The following is an 18426-nucleotide window of genomic DNA, read 5'->3' as shown; positions in this document are numbered from 1 at the left end:
TATCCACCGGGAGTGGAGAAGTCAGGAAAGCTACTCGAGAACTCAAGAAGATATCGACAAGCCAATTTAAAGAACTGAAGATTGGAGATATCGATAAGTCATTCCTTCACTAGAGAACTTGGAGTTATCGATAAATCAAGTGAAGATATGAAGACTAGAGATCTCGACAAGCTGAAGACCTCTACAAGTCAAACTCAATATAGAGTGCTAAAGATCTCGATAAGCCTATGTACTTTCGAGATGTCAAGTGTTCTATTAATTCAAACTGGAGATCTCGAAGTACAGTCTCAAAGTACAGAATTGCAGATCCGTTCAATATCCAAGATAAACAATCAACAAACAATCCAACAGCTAGATTGACAAGTCTACAAAAAGCAGCTTGAAGAGTGTGTAAGATCAATGGAAAAGATTAACTGACAGAGGAAGATTAAAGTAAACACGGGATGCTAAAGATATGCTAAGCCAGAAATGGAAGATTTGTATTTCTATAAATAGAAATGACAAGTGACAGTTTAGAAAAGCTAATAGTATGTTTGTTATCCACTGTGAAAACCAGCAGTTAACAGTGTTATAAAGTTAACACTGGTCCTCTAGTTAGAAGTAACAATTTAGATCAAATCTCTTGTATCACTCTTAAGAAGAAGCTGAGCTCTTTAACATCAAAGAGCTTAGAAATTTTGTAGCAAAACAGTCTTAATTTTTAATATAAAAATTAAGTGAGTTTTGAAGATCTGTGTTCTTTATTTTCTGCAAGTTTAAATTCTGCATGAACACTTTTCTATACAAGATTTAATTTACTTTGTTCAACCATTAACTTTCAAGAAAAGCCTAAAATCTAAAAAACACATTCACCCCCACCCCCCCATCTGTGTGTAATTCATTACGTAACAAGTGGTATCAGAGCAAAATCTGAAAGTAAATAGATTCAAGATCTTGGAAGAATGAATACACAGAAAATCAGTAGCATCAAAATTCCTACCTTTGATAAAGCTAACTACACTCTTTGGAAAAAGAAAATGATGTTGTTTATCAAGATGGCCAATCCATTCTATATTCAGATTCTCAAGAATGGACCCTTCATTCCTATGGTAAGAGTTGAGAAATCTACAGATGAAGACATGGTCATACTAGCTCATTATGCTCTAAAACATCCTGCTGAGTAGTCTGATCCTGAAAAGGAGAAAGTTTCCCTGGATAGCAGCTTGTAAATGATATTGATTGAGTCACTTAATAATGTGATGTACAACAATATTGTCAACTGTGACACTGCCAAGCAGATATGGGAAAAGATTGAGATACTATGTGAAGGAACTGAGGAGGTTAGATCTAATCAAAGAAGGATACTGATTTCACAGTATGAGGGTTTTTATGGCTAAGCCTAATGAAAGCATTACTGATGTGTTTGAAAGATTCAACAAGCTGATAAATGACTTGCAGCTTCATGACAAATACTATGAAGCTGAAGAGGTGAATCTAAAGTTCTTGTGTACTCTCCCTGACCATTTGGAACAGAAAATCCCAGCAATCAGGGAAGGGAGAGACTTGAGCAGAATAACTCTGGAAGTTCTATATGAAATTCTCAAAACATATGAACTAGAGATGATTCAAAAGAAATCGTTGAGGTCCGGTCAAGGACATGTTGTGGATGGCTCAAGTGCTTTAATTGTAAATGAAAGCCACTCCTTCAATGATGAACTAAGATCCCAAACTTCAGTTGCCTCAACAAGTGAGCAGAGAACAAATGATTCATCGGGGCAAGTCATACTAGAGTTGGAAAAGGATGATTGAGCATGGGTCCATAGAACGATGGGTGGAATAATAAATATTCAGGCACGTGAATTGCGATGCGATAATACTTGATGTTGATATATGTACATATGTTTCATTCTCCTTTGATAAACCTCTATAGTTTAGAGGTAGATTCCAAACCAGATATTTTGTGGCATTATTTTTTATATAATGCTCTTAAATTCGTTCTTTTTCTCTCCTTTTTATTTCGTGTAAACTGAGAAGAACAACCCTTCCAGAAGGGGGGGTATTGCCGAATGACTATCTATCTGTGTGATAGAAGCCTAGTAGGATACCATATGCTGTTTAATTGCTTGTCAAGTACTAAAGGATAGCCACCTTCTGTACTAATTATGCGATATAACAAGTGTTCATGATCATAGTGATCTCTCAATAAATTCTTTTACTTTTATATGAAGGATCAAGCTTTCGAAGATAGAAGCAGCTAGAAATGAAGTAGTATCAGTATGGTGGTATTCCGATTCTAACGCGTTCGTGATACTAAGGTCGGCGCAATTATTAGAAGGTTACAAAACTCCAGCGAGTAAAAGTATAGACCAAATAGTATTATGAATGAAAGGTAGTAACGCTTACGAACTAGAAAAGAATGAGTATTGAGAAGCGAAAGCTGTAGAGCTAGATGATATAATGAGAATCTGTGTGATAGACTTGAATTAAATTTGGAATGATCACTTAGCACATATTGAGTTTTCTTACGATAATAGATGATATGGCAGTGTCGGAATGTCGCCTTACGAGGCCCTGTACAAAAAAAAAAGATGTCGATCTCCCTTATAGTGGGATGAAGTTGGAGAGCTCAAGATGCTTAGGTCCAAAGTGGTCCAAATAACCAAGGACATGGTAGATCTAATCAGAGGACGGCTAGTAGCAGCCCAAGATCGACTATAGAAGTATGTCGATTTGGCCCAAAAGGACAAAGAGTATGAATTAGGGAACCTAGTATTATTAAAGGTATTCCCTTGGAAATGATTGATGAGGTTCGGAAATAAAGGAAAGCTAAGTCCACGATTTGTAGGATCCTTGGATATATTAAGACGTATTGGGAAGTTATCAAATGAACTAGCCCTACCCCCGAACCTGCAACAAGTTCACAATGAGTTCCAAGTATCAATGTTAAGGAAGTATGATCTATAGGCGAGACACATAGGGGAATATCAACATGTAAACCTCCGACCAGACTTAACATATGTGGAGCAACCAGTGAGGGTTATGAATCAAAAAGGAACACGTGCTTAGGAAGATGGTTATCAAACTAGTCTGAGTTTGGTGGTGGAACCATAATGTGGGAAAATTGACTTGAGACTTAGAAAGTGCAATGCTAGAAAAGTATCCCCAACCATTTTCTATCTGATTCCGGGACAGAATCCTTTTAAGGAGGGGAGACTGTAATAACCCCAATTTTTAGAAATTTTTGAAACCCTGATAAATAGTAACTTTTGCTGATATTGCTGATTAATAAAAATTGTCAGACCACCCTATAAAGGGGTTCTTTAATGGATACTCTGAGATCATATTAGCACTCCATAATGTATATGAGGGTATGTAAAGATCGTCAGAATTTGAATTCGGACACTTTGATTTTTCCCGAAAATCCACCAGATACCGACAGAATTAAGTATAAGATAATATGATGAAAAAGATTTCAATTCCAGGATTATAAGAGAGGATCATTTAAGGAATATAAAATATTAAGAAAGGTTTAGGGAAACCCAAGTAATAAGATCCCGGATATGATCCCTCAAATGATTAACGAAAACGAGAGTTAAGTGAACCGTAAAACAAATAAATGACCAAGGGGAAAGCACATGCAAGTAGCATGGGAAGGAAGCTTCCAAGAGAAGCTAAAACATGTGGTTGTAAGTAAAGACACCCTCACTCCATTCCATGAGATTGTGACATGTGGCAAATGAATGATGCAAGTAATGACATTAGCAAGTGATGTCATCACTTTATCAAGATATTTTAGCAAAATTGAATAACAACCAAGTAAAACCATTCACAAACACCAAACCACTTCATCTTATTCTCTCCCCATTATTTAGGCTCGACTTTTTCATGAAAATACAAGGATTTTATTTTTAAAGTCCAAGCTCCACACCTTCAAAAATTAAGAGGTTTGTTTCCATGAATTCTATATTTCTAAACTTAGTTATGGTATGATTTTGAGCTCAAGATTCCATGTTTAACATAGCTAATCAATTCATCAAAGTTCTTGATTAATAGTATCTTCAAGAAACTAAATTTATGTTTTCTTGATTGTTTGAGAGATCCAAGCTTGTTTAATGTTAGATCAGGGCTCCCTAAGGCTTCCTAGCAACTTATCACCCACCAAGGAAGGTATAAACTTCAAAACCTAGCCTTTACTATATTTTTTAGTAAGTTTTATGGTTGGTTTTGTGAATGAGAAGCATGGGTTATGATTATTAGTAGTTTGGTTTGATTTGGAAGTGATTTGGTAATTGAATCTTGGTTTTTGGTTAATGAATCTTAAGGTATGGTTAGTAGATCATGTTTGTGGTTGAATGAGTTGGAAAACTTTGAGATTATTTACTGATGTGGTATGGTTTAGATAAGGTTTTGTTATATTGATGATTATGGGTTGGTTGGTAGTTAATTGGAGTAGTATAAATATTGGTAATCGCGTAAACATAGTCGTCGTAATGCCCATTTTCATTCAACTGCTTGTACTTAGTATTCGGGACAGAAAGCTCACTGACCAATCTGTAACTTTGCCACGTTTAGCTAGATCATGTCGTAAGCTTCGTTTTGGTATATGGTTCACTTAGATCCGATGTATGGTTTAGGAGAAACGACTGTTTTAAGTAACGACATTTCGCGAGCGAACCATTACCCCTCGCTTTACTTTGAAACCTTGTTTAAGGCCCTTAAAAGACTAATTGGATTACGAAACAATTATGTAAGGTGGAATAGGAAGTTGGTAAAGTACTCCGGAGAGTCACCTTAAAATTCGTAATGGTTAATTTATTAAAATTAGTGGAGCCGAGGGTACGCAAGCGATTAACGCAAATCGTTAAGCGTATAAGCGACCGTAAGCGACCGTTAGGGTATGAGTGAGTTTTGACTACTTTCTTAAGCGACCGTGGTCTAATTCCGGCTTATGTTGTTGTTCATAGGTTACCGGACCCACTCTAAGCTTAAGTCTACCCCGGAACACTCAGGCAAGTTTTCTACCCGTTATACTGTTATTGTGATGTAAATATATTGATGCATTATCTTGAGATAACTGCATGGTTGTTATTAGCAAGTCTTGTGATATATTAAAGCATGTTGATACGATATATATATGCATGCCTGTTTTGGGATCTTGATATTTCATTATCGATTCAATTGATTATAAACTACATAATATCTTTGCTAGAGATAAGCAGAACTTGTGTATACCCTTAGTAAACCCAGAGTTGAACATTTTTCTAAACCGGGAGTCGATGTTCCCGAGTATATTATATATATAAATATATTTCAAAACTATTAATCGAATAATGTTTATTCAATAGTTTTATATTATAAGTAAATATTATTTTTTTTGAATATTCATTTAAGATTCTTATTACGATCAAAGACTAATTTAATTATTTGAATAGAGTTTCTACTTATGAAACTTATTCTATTTTATTTTATTAAATGAATATTAGTCTTAATATTCATTCGAGGACTTATGACTCCACTTATTTTATTAAATAAATATTAGTCTGAATATTCATTCGAGGACTTATGACTCCGCTTATTTTATTAATTGAATATTAGTTTGAATATTTATTCGAGGACTTATGACTCCGCTTATTTTATTAAATAATATTTTTTATTTTCTTAAAGAATAATATTTCGATATTCGCCAAGTATTTGGAAAATGATTGATACTATCAATCATTCTTACTTTAAATATTTCCAGAGATTATTTTCAAACTTTATCAAAACTATTTTTGAAAGTTAATGCGGATCCCAAAACTCATTTTCAAATTTAAGATCTTCCTTTCAAAGGGGATTTAAATACTCGCTCAAAAATCTGAGGGATCCGGCTCCGTGATGTATATTTATATTCGCAACAAGGTTGCTGTTTTGTTAAAAGAGTTTTTGATTACTTACCCAACACTTGGGAAGTAAAATTCTTGGAATAATTTAATCCATTAACAGGCATCGCCTGGGAAATATCGGTGAGTTTTTCTTTCCAACTAGATGCGACTTCTTGGTGGAGTCGTATCAACAAGTTCCTACTTGGGGAAAGGGGAGACGAGCTTTACGTTTCAGAGTCATGGATTTCATATGAACTATGAGTGGCGTAAGTGGTCGAGTGGCGCCGGCCCAGCCTTACTTATTGGCCCAAATGGCCCGGAAGTTCCGCTAAGACGGTCCATTCCTTAGGAGTCCAGCGTTCGGTCGACAAGTAAATCCGACTGTTCTCCTCTACATGTAGAAAATTGTGGGGTTGCACTTCTACGACTGATCATCGTGAGTGGTCTTCCTGGCGCGGCAAACTCCCGTAATGAGTTCATCATCCATTTGGATATTTCTGCAACACTACCTAGAGCACTTCGATAGAAAGGCTACGGTTGGGCGATTGTTGAGTGTTGGAAGGGTCGAGTTTTCAAATTGATGTTTTCATCAAATGAAGTATCTTGTAACTTCATTTCATTTTGCTGATATTTCAAAGATTGATTCTATACAAGTTTTGTCTTGTAGCTTCATTTATGGGATGAACTATTTATACCTTGAACGGTGGTAGTTCAAGCAGTATTCGGAAAAGATATAAGTATATTGGAGTATCTTGTAACTTTATCTTTTCAACTTATATCTAGTAAATGATTATCTTATGCATAACAAAGATTTTCAGAAAAATGTTGAGACAAGGTTAGATATATGAGATCACCTTGCAACGATATTTTTATACAGTTATAAACTAGAACTCTGTGTATATTTTACATGGCAGAGGACTTCAAAGATTTTGAAATATATATATATACTGAATATTTTACGACTTCGTCGCATTAAGATATCAAACTTGGTTCATTTCTTCTTGACCAAGACGTCCATGAGTACTATGAGAATGCTCATATATTGTAAATTATTATACATGTTATTTTGGTGGGCTTGTTGCTCACCCTTGCTTTATTCTTTCATCACACAACAACAGCTAGACAAGATGAACAGGAGCAAGCTCCCAATTCGCAAGCGGATAGGAAATGTTCCGCAGTTTCCTGTAGGCATTGATGTCGCTGTAGCTGAGGTAGGAACTACCAATAGGCTAGGCTTTCAATTTTTGATGTACCATACTTATGTATATTTACGAATTGTAATAATGGCAAAGATTATGTAAATCTATTTGGAAACCCTTTTGAGGTATAATGACTTATAATTGTGGAATAAAATAACTTGTGTTATTTTTGATATTCATCTCTAAGACTATAACTTGTGGTGTGTGTGTATATTGTGGGGTCACAGTATGCAGTAGTTGGTTGTTTATTAAGATTGGGTGTTATTAAGGGAAATGGAACTCGTGACAACCCGGATCCCCGACCCCGAATTTGGGGGTGTTACAGATGATTCAAAGGCAATCGTTGAGGTCTGGTCAAGGACATGTTGTGGATGGCTCAAGTGCTTTAATTGTAAATGAAAGCCACTCCTTTAATGATGAACTAAAATCCCAAACTTCAGTTGCCTCAACAAGTGAGCAGAGAACAAATGATTCACATGAGCAAGTCATATTAGAGTTGGAAAAAGATGAGTTTTACACTCTTGAAGAACTGGATGAGCTAGATCAGTCAATGGACTATCTAGCTAGAAAATTCTCTAACACTAGAGTAAAGAAGCCAAGGTACTTTAGAAATAAAGGACAATCCCTCAACAAAGACAACAGCTGGAAAGAGAAAGGGAAGTACAATTTTGACAGCAAGAGTGGTTACAAAACTGGATATGTTGATAGATCTAATATAAGGTGCTTTAATTGTGATGGACTAGGCCACTTTGCTATAGAATGCAGGAAACCTAAGAAGGTGAAGAAAGACAAAGCTTATCTTGAACTGGAAGCAAAGTATGAAGGTCTTCTGAAAAAGCAACAAAGTAAAGCTTACATTACGGAGGGAAAGAGTTGGGATGAGTCAGATAATGATGAAGATGAGGAAGTTGGAAACTATGCTCTAATGGATTTGGAGCAAGGTGAATCATCCTCATCAAAAAGCACAGACACCAACTCTTACCACTATTAATTTAAACGTAAATCAATACAAGGAAACTGTTGAAAAGATGAGCACAGAAATGTTTCACATTCACACAAGCATAGTTGCTTCTAATGAAGAAGTTAGCAGATTAACAAAGATAAATAAGAAGCTTGAGAGTGAGAAGCAAGAAACTGAATTGTTGCTAGTTGAGCTTGAAGCTTTAAAAAAAGAAAATGTTTATCTCAAGAAGAAGCTCAAGTGTGCAAATAAAATTGAAGTAGTGTTAAGGGAGAAGCTAGAAAAAAATGAAGTAAAGATGAAATCTTTCAGAAATGCATCTGAACTGGTCGAACAGTATCATGAGAAGAATAATCCATGTGCAAACATTGCTATTGGCCTTGACTATGATGACATGAGTGACAAAAAGAAAACTGTAGGTGACAAAGGGAAAGCCAAGAAGACTGAGAATGCTCCAACCTTTTTGAAAGAGGTTAATGAACCTATATTCAAGCATGTGTAGTCAACTTCAGTGAAGAAGAATTGAGTATCAAGCAAGAAATTGCTAATAAAGATGAAGAGAAAAAAAACTGAAGAATCAGTTCAGTCTTCCAATACTGAAGAGAAACTCATGAACAAACAAAGTCTCAAGACTCCTGTTCAAGAAACCAAAACTGAAGATGCAAGAAAGAGAAAGAAAAATAGAAATGGGAAAATAGGGATAAATAAAAAAGCAATAATTTTGCTTATGTTGAAAATGCTCCTAGAAAGAAATGTGAAAAATGTGGCTCTTCAAATCATCTAACTCACCTTTGTAAAAAGGTTGTTAGCAAGCCAGCTGAAGGAACTTGCAAATACAATGAAGCAAATTCTAATGATCCCTATTCATTCTGTGACAAGTTTGACTGCATTCCTTGCAACATGAAGGTAATGAAGAGTTGCCACAAACTGAGAGTAGACCTTAAAGAATCAAGAAATGAGTCTACATCAGAAGGAAAACATGCACAACAATCACTGAATTCTGTTTCGTCTAAAATTACTCATTCTACCTCTACTGAACAAGTTACCAAGAAGAAACTACCCAACACTCATTGGGTTTCCAAACACACTTAAGACTCATTGTGTGCAGGGCAAGTGAAAAAAGTCATCTAGATCATAGACAGTGGATGTTCCATGCATATAACTGGTGGTAGAGCCCTACTAACACAGTTTGAGGAGAAAGTTGGCCCATTGGTGATCTTTGGAGACAACAACAAAGGATTCAAAATGGGATATGGCAAGATTATTCTGAAAATGTTGTCTTTAAATGATGTAGCACTGGTAGCTGATCTTGAAGTGAATCTTTTCAGAATTAGCATATTGTAGACAATAGTCTCAAGTCATATTCAACAAAAAGAATGCACTGTTATCAGCATGAAAACCAGTGAAGTTGCTCTGAAGGGAGCAAAGAAAGGAAGCTTGTTTGTTGAAGATTTTGACTTAACAAATAAGGATGGTATTTGTTGCTTATACACCAAGGTATCAGGACAAATAAACAAGCTCTGACTTAAAAATCTGTCTCACTTGACTTTCAAAAAAATTAACATCTTGTCAAAAAGGAGTTGGTAAGAGACATGCCTAAGATGGAGCTTTCTCAAGTTGAAGTTTGTGAGGGGGAGTAAAAGGATCTTTAGATACTGGAAGGAAGCTCAACTTGGGACTATGATATCCCAAGGGAATCAGTTATGGAGATGTTGGTCTCGCAGATACAGATTTTGCTAGTTGGAGGGCTGACAAAAAGAGTTCTAGTGGAAGGTGTCAACTTTGTCTCTCAAAGACCTGTATCCAGATATTGCATTAAGCTCATTTTTGTACCAATAGAAAAACAATTAGATGACATTTTTACTAAACCTTTTGATGAAACAACTTTCACTAGATTTGTAAGTGAAATTGAAATGCTTAATTCTTCATCCTAAGGCAAGAACTCGGCTAATATTTTGTAGCAAATTAATCTCCAGTAAATCAAAATTAATTTGATTAAATTGGAAATTAACTGAAATATGAATTATAAATATTTCAGAAATCTTTGCATATTTGTTTTCCAAAATCAATTAACTTGGAATTTTTCAAATTCTGAGTAAACTACTTGGTTGTTAGTTTACATTCTTAATATATAAAATTAATACAAGGCAGAATTACAATAACCAAAAGTATTTAAAAAACTGAGTTCTCGATAAGTATAAATTGACTTCTTGAAAAGTTATTTTAGGACTTCTCGAGTGAGTCCTCGATAAGTCAATTTACTGACTTCTCGAGTGACTTCTCGATAGGTTTAAAATGACTTATCGATAAGTTCTTGTAGAGTTGTCTAATAGTGTTCATTCACAAAGTTCTCTACAAGTACAATTCTTGACTTATCAAAAACTCAGAACTGAGATAATTTAAATTGATAAATTATTTTAGTAAAATACTTTTGGAAAATCTATTCTAATTTTATTTTGAATTTATTCAAGTAAAAGTTAGAATTAGTTCAGTCCAATTTTTGGACAAACTGGGTATTTATTTGACATTTCAATAAGTCAAGTTTGAGTTCTCTATAAGAGTAATTTAAAATGACTTCTCGACATGTACTTCACTTCTCTAAATGACTTCTTGATAGATAAACTCCAAATATCTATTTTTGAGTTCTCGACAAGTCATCTTCTTTTACTATAAATACTCAGACTTCTCGATACATACCCTTACTTACAACTTTCGAGATCTAAAGTGACCTAGCTTTCAATCCGAAACCGTTTTCTCTCTCATTTTTCATTCCTTCTCAAAAATTTCTCTTACCCATTCATTCTCATCAATCAACAATGGCCCAAAATGTTGCTAGGACATTTATCCCAGAGAAAGGAACCAACTATCTTTCCTTCACTGATGCAAACCAAGCTCCTAATAGTTTCAAGGGGTTTGTGAAGCTGCTGTCTGAATCCTATCTTACAGGTGCTTTGACTGCAAATCCAGTACTGTATCTAGACGTGCTACATGAATTCTGGACTACAGCTGTAGTGAGGACTGATGTTAACAACAACTCTCTTTCTTTGGTGGTGACATGCACAATTGGAGGCCAACGAATAGAATTCAATGACAAAGATGTGAATAGAGCCTTGGGGCTGCCAACTGAGAATCTAGTGGAGGTACCAACTCCTGATGAGCTGACTGAGTTCATGGATTTCATCAATTATGGTGGGAGAATCAACCTGTCAAGCTTAAACAGAACCAATCTAAGGAAGGAGTAGTCATTCATCTTTGACTCTATAGTAAGGGCCTTTACTTGCAGAAAAACAGGATATGACAATATCTCAAGTGTTGTGCAAAAGCTGGTGTATTCAATTGCCCACAACAGACACCTGAATGTTGGTCTACTGATTCTGGAAGAACTTGCAACCAGGCTGATTATGCCTCTGACAGCTAGAGGTAAGGAAATTTTCTTTCCTAGATTTATTATGTCCACTTTAAATAATAAAGTAGCTGACATACACCTACTAAATGGTATAGATAGTACTAAAATTGGCAATTATAAGCAAGTGTCCAAAATAATATTTGGCTCACTTGCTACAAAGAATAAGGTGAATGTAAGTCTGAAAATCACTTCATTTATGTTGGAGAGACTTAGGACTTATCCTTATCATATGCCTGACATGAGATCTAATGCATAATCTAGTACAGCTATGATTCCTAAACCTGTGGAAGCAAAAACACAGGATTACCAACAGGGATCTTCCCAAGCTGCAACCATTCTTTCACAACCTTTAGAAGCTAGGAAACCAATTACCTCATCTTCCCAAAAAGGTGAGGTCAGTAAAAGGAAGAGAAAGGGGATAAATCTAGTTATGATAGCTGAGAGTGGTGAGGAGAGAGCTGAAAAAGAACCACCTCTGGTCAAAAAATCTAAAAGGAGTAAACAAACTGAGCTAACCACTCTATCCTCCTCTACATCCTCTCAACAGGATGCAGTTGTAAAAACAACCAGGAGTGAGTCTGCACAGCCTGCACAAGAAGCAATTCAAGTGTACAGTAGGAGAAATAAGGAAGGCACACATTATGAGAGCACATCTCTTGAAACTCCCTCATCTATTCAGGGGTAGCTACCAACACTCACAACTGAGCAACAATCTCTTCTATCTAATATCTCTTTATTCCAATTCCACTTGAATCCATTTATTAATTGCACCAAAAATTAAGTGACTTAGCTCAAGAAGCTTTGCTCACCACCCAGACACCTCATTTAGATGGTGAGAGGCTACATGCTGGGGTAGACCTTGATGACACCATCACAAACATGGGGGATTCATCAGTCTTTACTGAAGACCCCATGGATACCTCTAATGCACCTTCATGTGCAAAACAGTCTTCACAGACTGAAAGGTTTAAGGGTAGTACTCCTGAGGGGGAGCTATCTAAATCCTCTCCAATTCAATTGGAGGTTCCTTATGAAGGAACAACTCCCCTCATAACCCTAGCAGAAATTGTCTCTGCAGTTGAAGCTAGGAGTACACTTGCCCATGATCATGTCATAAAGGAGGCAAGCATAGCACTTTCATGAGCCAGTGTGTTGCAAGACACACAACGGTTTGAGGTTGGTGCACATGAGAGTAACCCAGTCAAATCCCCTCCAATTTGAATTGGAGGTTCCCACTACAAGTGGAGGACAACACACTATCAAAACCACATAGCAATCTGTGAGTCAAACTGTGATCTCAGTCACAGGAGTTTCTTGTTAGATATATTTGATAATGTCATGTCTAATATGATTTGTGTTTAGTTTTCAGATCTTACTTAAACTGGACAAATCAGTACTTAACTGGAAATCAACACTTATACTGAAGTCAGAACTTAAGTTGTCAGAACTTAAGTTATCAGGAGATAATATTAGGACTTAAGCAGACTTTCAGATAAGGAAGGCGACTAATTGAAAGGAAAGAAGATCAAGACAAACGCAAGAAGAGATATGCATGAAGAAGGAATTATATGAAGAATAGAATACTTGGAAGAAAAGATATATGATTGATATATTTTAGGAAGCAGAATTATATTCCATATCAATTAGTGATTATCTTGTAATTGTGTAGTATATAAACACAGACATAGGGTTTACACTACAAGTGTTATCATTATCGAGAATAATATTTATCGTAACCCTAGCTGCTCTCGTGATATTTTGTTCATCACTGAGAGAGGACAGTTCTATATTGTAACATAGTTTAATAAAGTTTGTTTTATGTTACTTGTGTTCTTTGAATTCGATTTGATTGTGCTATACACTGTATTCAACCCCCATTCTACAGTATATGTGATCTAACAAGTGGTATCAGGGCCTATCTGTTAACACACAAACAGTTTAAGATTCAAAAATAATCATGTCTGAAGCAGAAACTCCAACCAAGCCCACCAAAATTGAAGAACCTCCAAAGACTCAAATTCATAGTCGATATGAGGCTATTAGAGTTCCCATACTGTAACCATCTGAATACCCCATATGGAAGGTGGGGATGACTATGTTTCTGGAAGCTACAGATCCAGAATATCTTGACAGAATCAATGAAGGACCTCACAAGCCAACCAAACTCGTTGTTGCAGTTGCAGGTGAAGCAGCAAAATCTGTACCAAAGGAGAAGAGTGATTACACTGTTGAATATATCGCATCAATTGCTAAGGATGCTAAGGTACGACACTTGCTGCATAGTGCCATTGATAATGTAATGTCAAACAGGGTAATTAACTGCAAGACTGTAAAGGAGATATGGGATTCCTTGGAGACAAGATGTCAGGGAACTGATTCGATTAAGAAGAACAGGAAGACTATACTCACTCAAGAGTATGAACACTTTGACTCAAAGTCTAATGAGTCATTGACTGATTTATATGACAGATTTGTCAAACTCTTGAATGATCTGTCATTAGTTGATAAGGAGTATGATCTTGAAGATTCAAACCTTAAATTCCTGTTAGATCTTCCTGAAAGTTGGGATTTGAAGGCCACAATTATAAGAGACAACTATAATCTTGAAGAAACAACTCTTGATGAAATTTATGGGATGCTCAAGACTCATGAACTTGAGATGGAACAAAGAAGCAAGAGGAAAGGAGGAAAGTCAAGGACAGTTGCTCTTAAGGCTGAGGAAGAATCTCCCAAAGCAGCTACCTCAAGGAAAGGCAAGGGAAAAGCGCTCATCACAAAGTCTGATACTGAGTCATCAAGTTCTAATAGTGATGATGACTCAGAAACTGAAAGCTTGCCTGAGATGGATGCCGATGAAGAGATGATGAAGCTGTGTGCTCTTATGGTGAAAGAAATCAAAAGGATTGCATACAGAAAATTCAGGAAGGGAAAGAAGTTTTCCAGGAAAGGTGCAAGTTCTGATAAGAAGAATTTCAGAAAATCTGAAGGCAAAGGAAAGTCTGACATAGGAGATTACACAAATGTCAAATGCTACAACTGTGGTGAGAAAGGCCACATATCTCCTGATTGCAAGAAAGTGAAGAGTGACAAAGGCAAGGCTCTTGTCACAAAGAAGAAAAGCTGGACAGACACTTCAGATTCTGAAAGTAAGGAGAACTATGCCTTGATGGAAAATGCTGATAGCAGTTCTGAAGTTGCTGAGTTAAAGGTACCTCAAACTACTTATGCCTTTCATACTGATGATATTAATGAGTTAAGAAGATATCCTAAAACCATGTTCATTAGTTATAGAGATCAAACTTTTACATGTGAAAGATTAACTTCTGAAAATCTTGCTTGTAAAAAGAGGAATGATTATTTAGAAAAAGAGTTAGTCATGTTCCATCAAACTCAGAAAGATAGAGATGATGTTTTCTATGTTAGGGATGAAGTACTTAAAATGAATGAATCTCTAAAAACTGCGTTAGAAAAGGAAAGAGAGATTATCAGGAATTGGACTAACTCTGGCAGAACAACTCAGAATTTGTTAAGTAGTGGAAACTGGAAAGAGGGCTTAGGTTATGGAGATGATAAGAATGATAAAGGAACTGTAGAAATTAAGCCTATAGTTGTTAAACAAAAGCCAAAGGTAAAACCTGTTAAGTTTGTAGCTGTAAAGTCTGATACTGAGAAATCAGAAGTTAAAGAGGAATTAACTTCTGACAAACTAAAACAGGAAAAGCCAATTGAAGTTAACGTAGGCTTAATGACAAATAAACGGCTTAAGCATAAGCTGAAAGATGTTAAGAATGTAAACAAGGTAAAGTCACCTAGGAAAAATAGGAATGGAAAGGAAGGTGTGAATAAAAGTAATGATTTTAAGCCTGTTCCTAATGCTCCTAGAAAAACATGTCATAACTGTGGAAGTTCTAACCATCTGGCTTCTTTTTGTAGGAAGAATAAGAACATAAACTCTTTACCTTCAAAGTCAAGAGTTAAGAGTCAGTCTGTTAGATATAGGCCACAAAATCCTTGTTTTCATTGTGGTAGTTTATGGCATTCCATTTATACTTGTAAGGAATATCATATTTTGTACTATGATTATTATCAAATAAAACCTTCTTTAAAGAAAGTTAGCATTGTTCCTTCTAGTGTAAGTTCTGATACAAAGTCTGATAGTGTAAATGCTGATAAGAAAAATGTTAACAAAAACTCTGATGCTAAATCCGCTGAAAATGTTAATAAACTTAATAAGGCCAAAGGATCCAAGAAGGTCTGGGTCCTTAAAACTAATCGTTAGTGGTCTTTGTGATTGCAGGGCAACAGGAAAAACATCCTAGTTTTGGACAGTGGATGCTCAGGATATATGACTGGAAATAAAGCCCCGCTATCTGATAAGTGGCATTTTATACCACTTAGAATGTCTTAAAATGGCTTAAATTGGTGTCTTGAAATCAAGTATTTTGTGTATTTGATGCGGTTTTCTAGTGTTTATGCATTTCAGGGTATTAGTTGCATTTCGGGGGAGGAATAATCAAGAATAAGCCTTGGCATGTGTTCACCATTGCGAGAGGAAAGAAACGGGCAGATTACGGCGAAGAAACGGAGCAAAATCAGATTTTTTCCAGTAGAGGTCTGAGCGCCCGCTCAGCATTGCTGAGCGGCCGTGCAGCAAGCTGAGCGCCCGCTCAGCTATGCTGAGCGGCCGCGCAGGGTCGGGGAAAAAAATATATTATTTCAGGACTTCTACTTCTGTTTGGTTTCCACTTCTATGTAATCTGAGTTTTATGGGACTATTATATAAGTAGATTTGAGACGTTTTCACAAGTGTGGATTGAAGAAGATTGTGTTTTTATGCAAGGAGCGAAGGAGATAAGGAAGAAGACCGATTTAGCACACCGCAACGAAGAGGAAGCATATTTTCTTGTGATTCTTGTTTCGTTGTAACGTTGGATGCTAGTTTTCTTACTTTGAACTTATTTACTCTTGTGACGTACTCTATTTTAATATAATTAGTTTAGTTATTATTTTCTTGTGTTTGTTTATCATGATTTCATATGAACCCATGATGACGATAAGTGCTATTATGGGCTAATCGTGATCATGGGGTTGCAACGGATTTATTATGGAATTCTTTAGTTAATTGTTTAATACTTTAGTGTGTGATGATTGTATGATATCTAGTATTGGTTGTGCGTATTCGTTTTATGTGCGTCGCGAACATATAAGATAGGGTGTTAATCTCTTGTGAAGCGATGGTGGATCTTGAGATTTAGAACTTGCCATGCTAGCATAGGTTCATGTATGTTGTGCATGATTAGTGGGTAACTCTAACAGTTTTATTTGCCCTATGTAATCAAAAGGAATAACTTGTGCTTAAATCGTTGTGTTGTCAATTTCTTTAGACATATAGGAACTCAACATAATTGATGACTATTCAACTTCTATCTTAATTGTGGATGCTTGGTAGAATGGTATTAGTACAATGAAAGTTGGCTTTTATCAGTTTCGTGTTATTCGATTAATATCATCACTGTCACATGCTAAAGGTAATAACAATGGCTATTGAAGGAAGTAATAATGAAGTTGTGATCTCATGAGTGTTTTATTATTGATAGTTTGAAGTGTTAAGTAAGTGATTAATTAAGTAGTTAATTATAGTTAATATTTAATCAACAATCTTAAGTGTTAGTGTCTTAACATTGAGAAGTAATCATACATTGGTGAGTGAGTTTAATTAGACAATAATTTAGTCCGAGTCTCTGTGGGGACGAACTAGAAAGTATTCTATATTACTTGCGAACGCGTATACTTGCGTGAATATTAGTGCGTGATTTCGCCCTAACAAGTTTTTGGCGCCGCTGCCGGGGACTCGGCGTATTTGTTTAGTTTATGTACTTACCATCATTGGTCATTAGGACTCAGTGATTAGGACGTAGTAGTTACTTATTGTTTCCGGTTGTGTTTCAGGTACTTTAGCAAGCGTTTATGCAAACTCGTTCTCGTGCTCGCAAGAGGACTTTAGATACAGCTGAGGAGACAGACGAAGTTCTTGATATTACGGAGAAGTTAGATTTTGAGGATTCGGATTCAGGAACTGAGCGGAAAGAACCAGTAAACATGGGAGATCGTATTGTTCAAGCTGATCCAGCTCTTATGGATTTTTCTCGGCCTAAAATTGATGACATTCAGTCAAGCATCCTTCATCCGGCTATTCAAGCTAACACCTTTGAAATCAAGCCGGGCACTATTCAGATGGTGCAGAATTCTGTTTCTTTTGGAGGAGCGGCAACTGAAGACCCCAACATGCACATAAGGAATTTTGTCGAGATCTGTAGCACTTTTAAGTATAATGGCGTGACTGATGAGGCTATCAAGTTGAGGCTTTTCCCATTCTCACTGAGGGACAAGGCTAAAGACTTGTTACATTCTGAACCAGCTGGGTCCATCACTACGTGGCAAGATCTTGCGCAAAAGTTTCTGGTGAAGTTTTATCCGATGGCAAAGACTGTTGCTATGAGGAGTGCTCTTACTCAGTTTGCGCAGCAACCTACTGAATCTATGTTCGAGGCTTGGGAACGCTACAAGGAAATGTTGAGAAAATGTCCACATCATGGAATGCCGGATTGGATGGTGATCACTGGTTTCTATAATGGTTTGGGGGCCCAATCTCGGCCCATGCTCGATGTAGCAGCTAGAGGCGCCTTATGGGATAAAAGCTATACTGAGGCGTATAATCTTATAGAGACGATGGCTGCAAATGAGCATCAAAACCCAACTCAGAGGATGACGTCAGGCAAGGTAGCAGGTATTCTGGAAATTGATGCAGCCACCGCTATTGCAGCCCAGCTCCAAGCGCTATCAATGAAGGTTGATTCTTTGGCTACATATGGAGTTAATCAAATAGCTATGGTTTGTGAGCTTTGTGCAGGTTCTCATGCTACGGATCAGTGTTCTCTGGTCAATGAATCTGTTCAGTATGTGAATAATTATCAGCGACAACAGCAGCCTGTGCCAGCGACCTATCATCCTAACAACAGA

The 18426-nt window shown here is 36.5% G+C and overlaps 1 non-coding gene across 1 annotated transcript; it reads right to left on the bottom strand.

Annotated features, from left to right (window-relative positions):
• Positions 1 to 17898: 17898 nt before the first annotated feature.
• LOC141675464 (small nucleolar RNA R71) lies at positions 17899 to 18005 on the bottom strand. Its single transcript, XR_012556115.1, has one exon. It is a non-coding gene; the product is annotated as a small nucleolar RNA R71 (small nucleolar RNA).
• Positions 18006 to 18426: the final 421 nt, after the last annotated feature.

Source organism: Apium graveolens, chromosome 7, assembly GCF_009905375.1.
Source record: "Apium graveolens cultivar Ventura chromosome 7, ASM990537v1, whole genome shotgun sequence".
Lineage (NCBI taxonomy): Eukaryota > Viridiplantae > Streptophyta > Magnoliopsida > Apiales > Apiaceae > Apium > Apium graveolens.
This window is presented reverse-complemented; position numbering and strand designations above follow the sequence as displayed.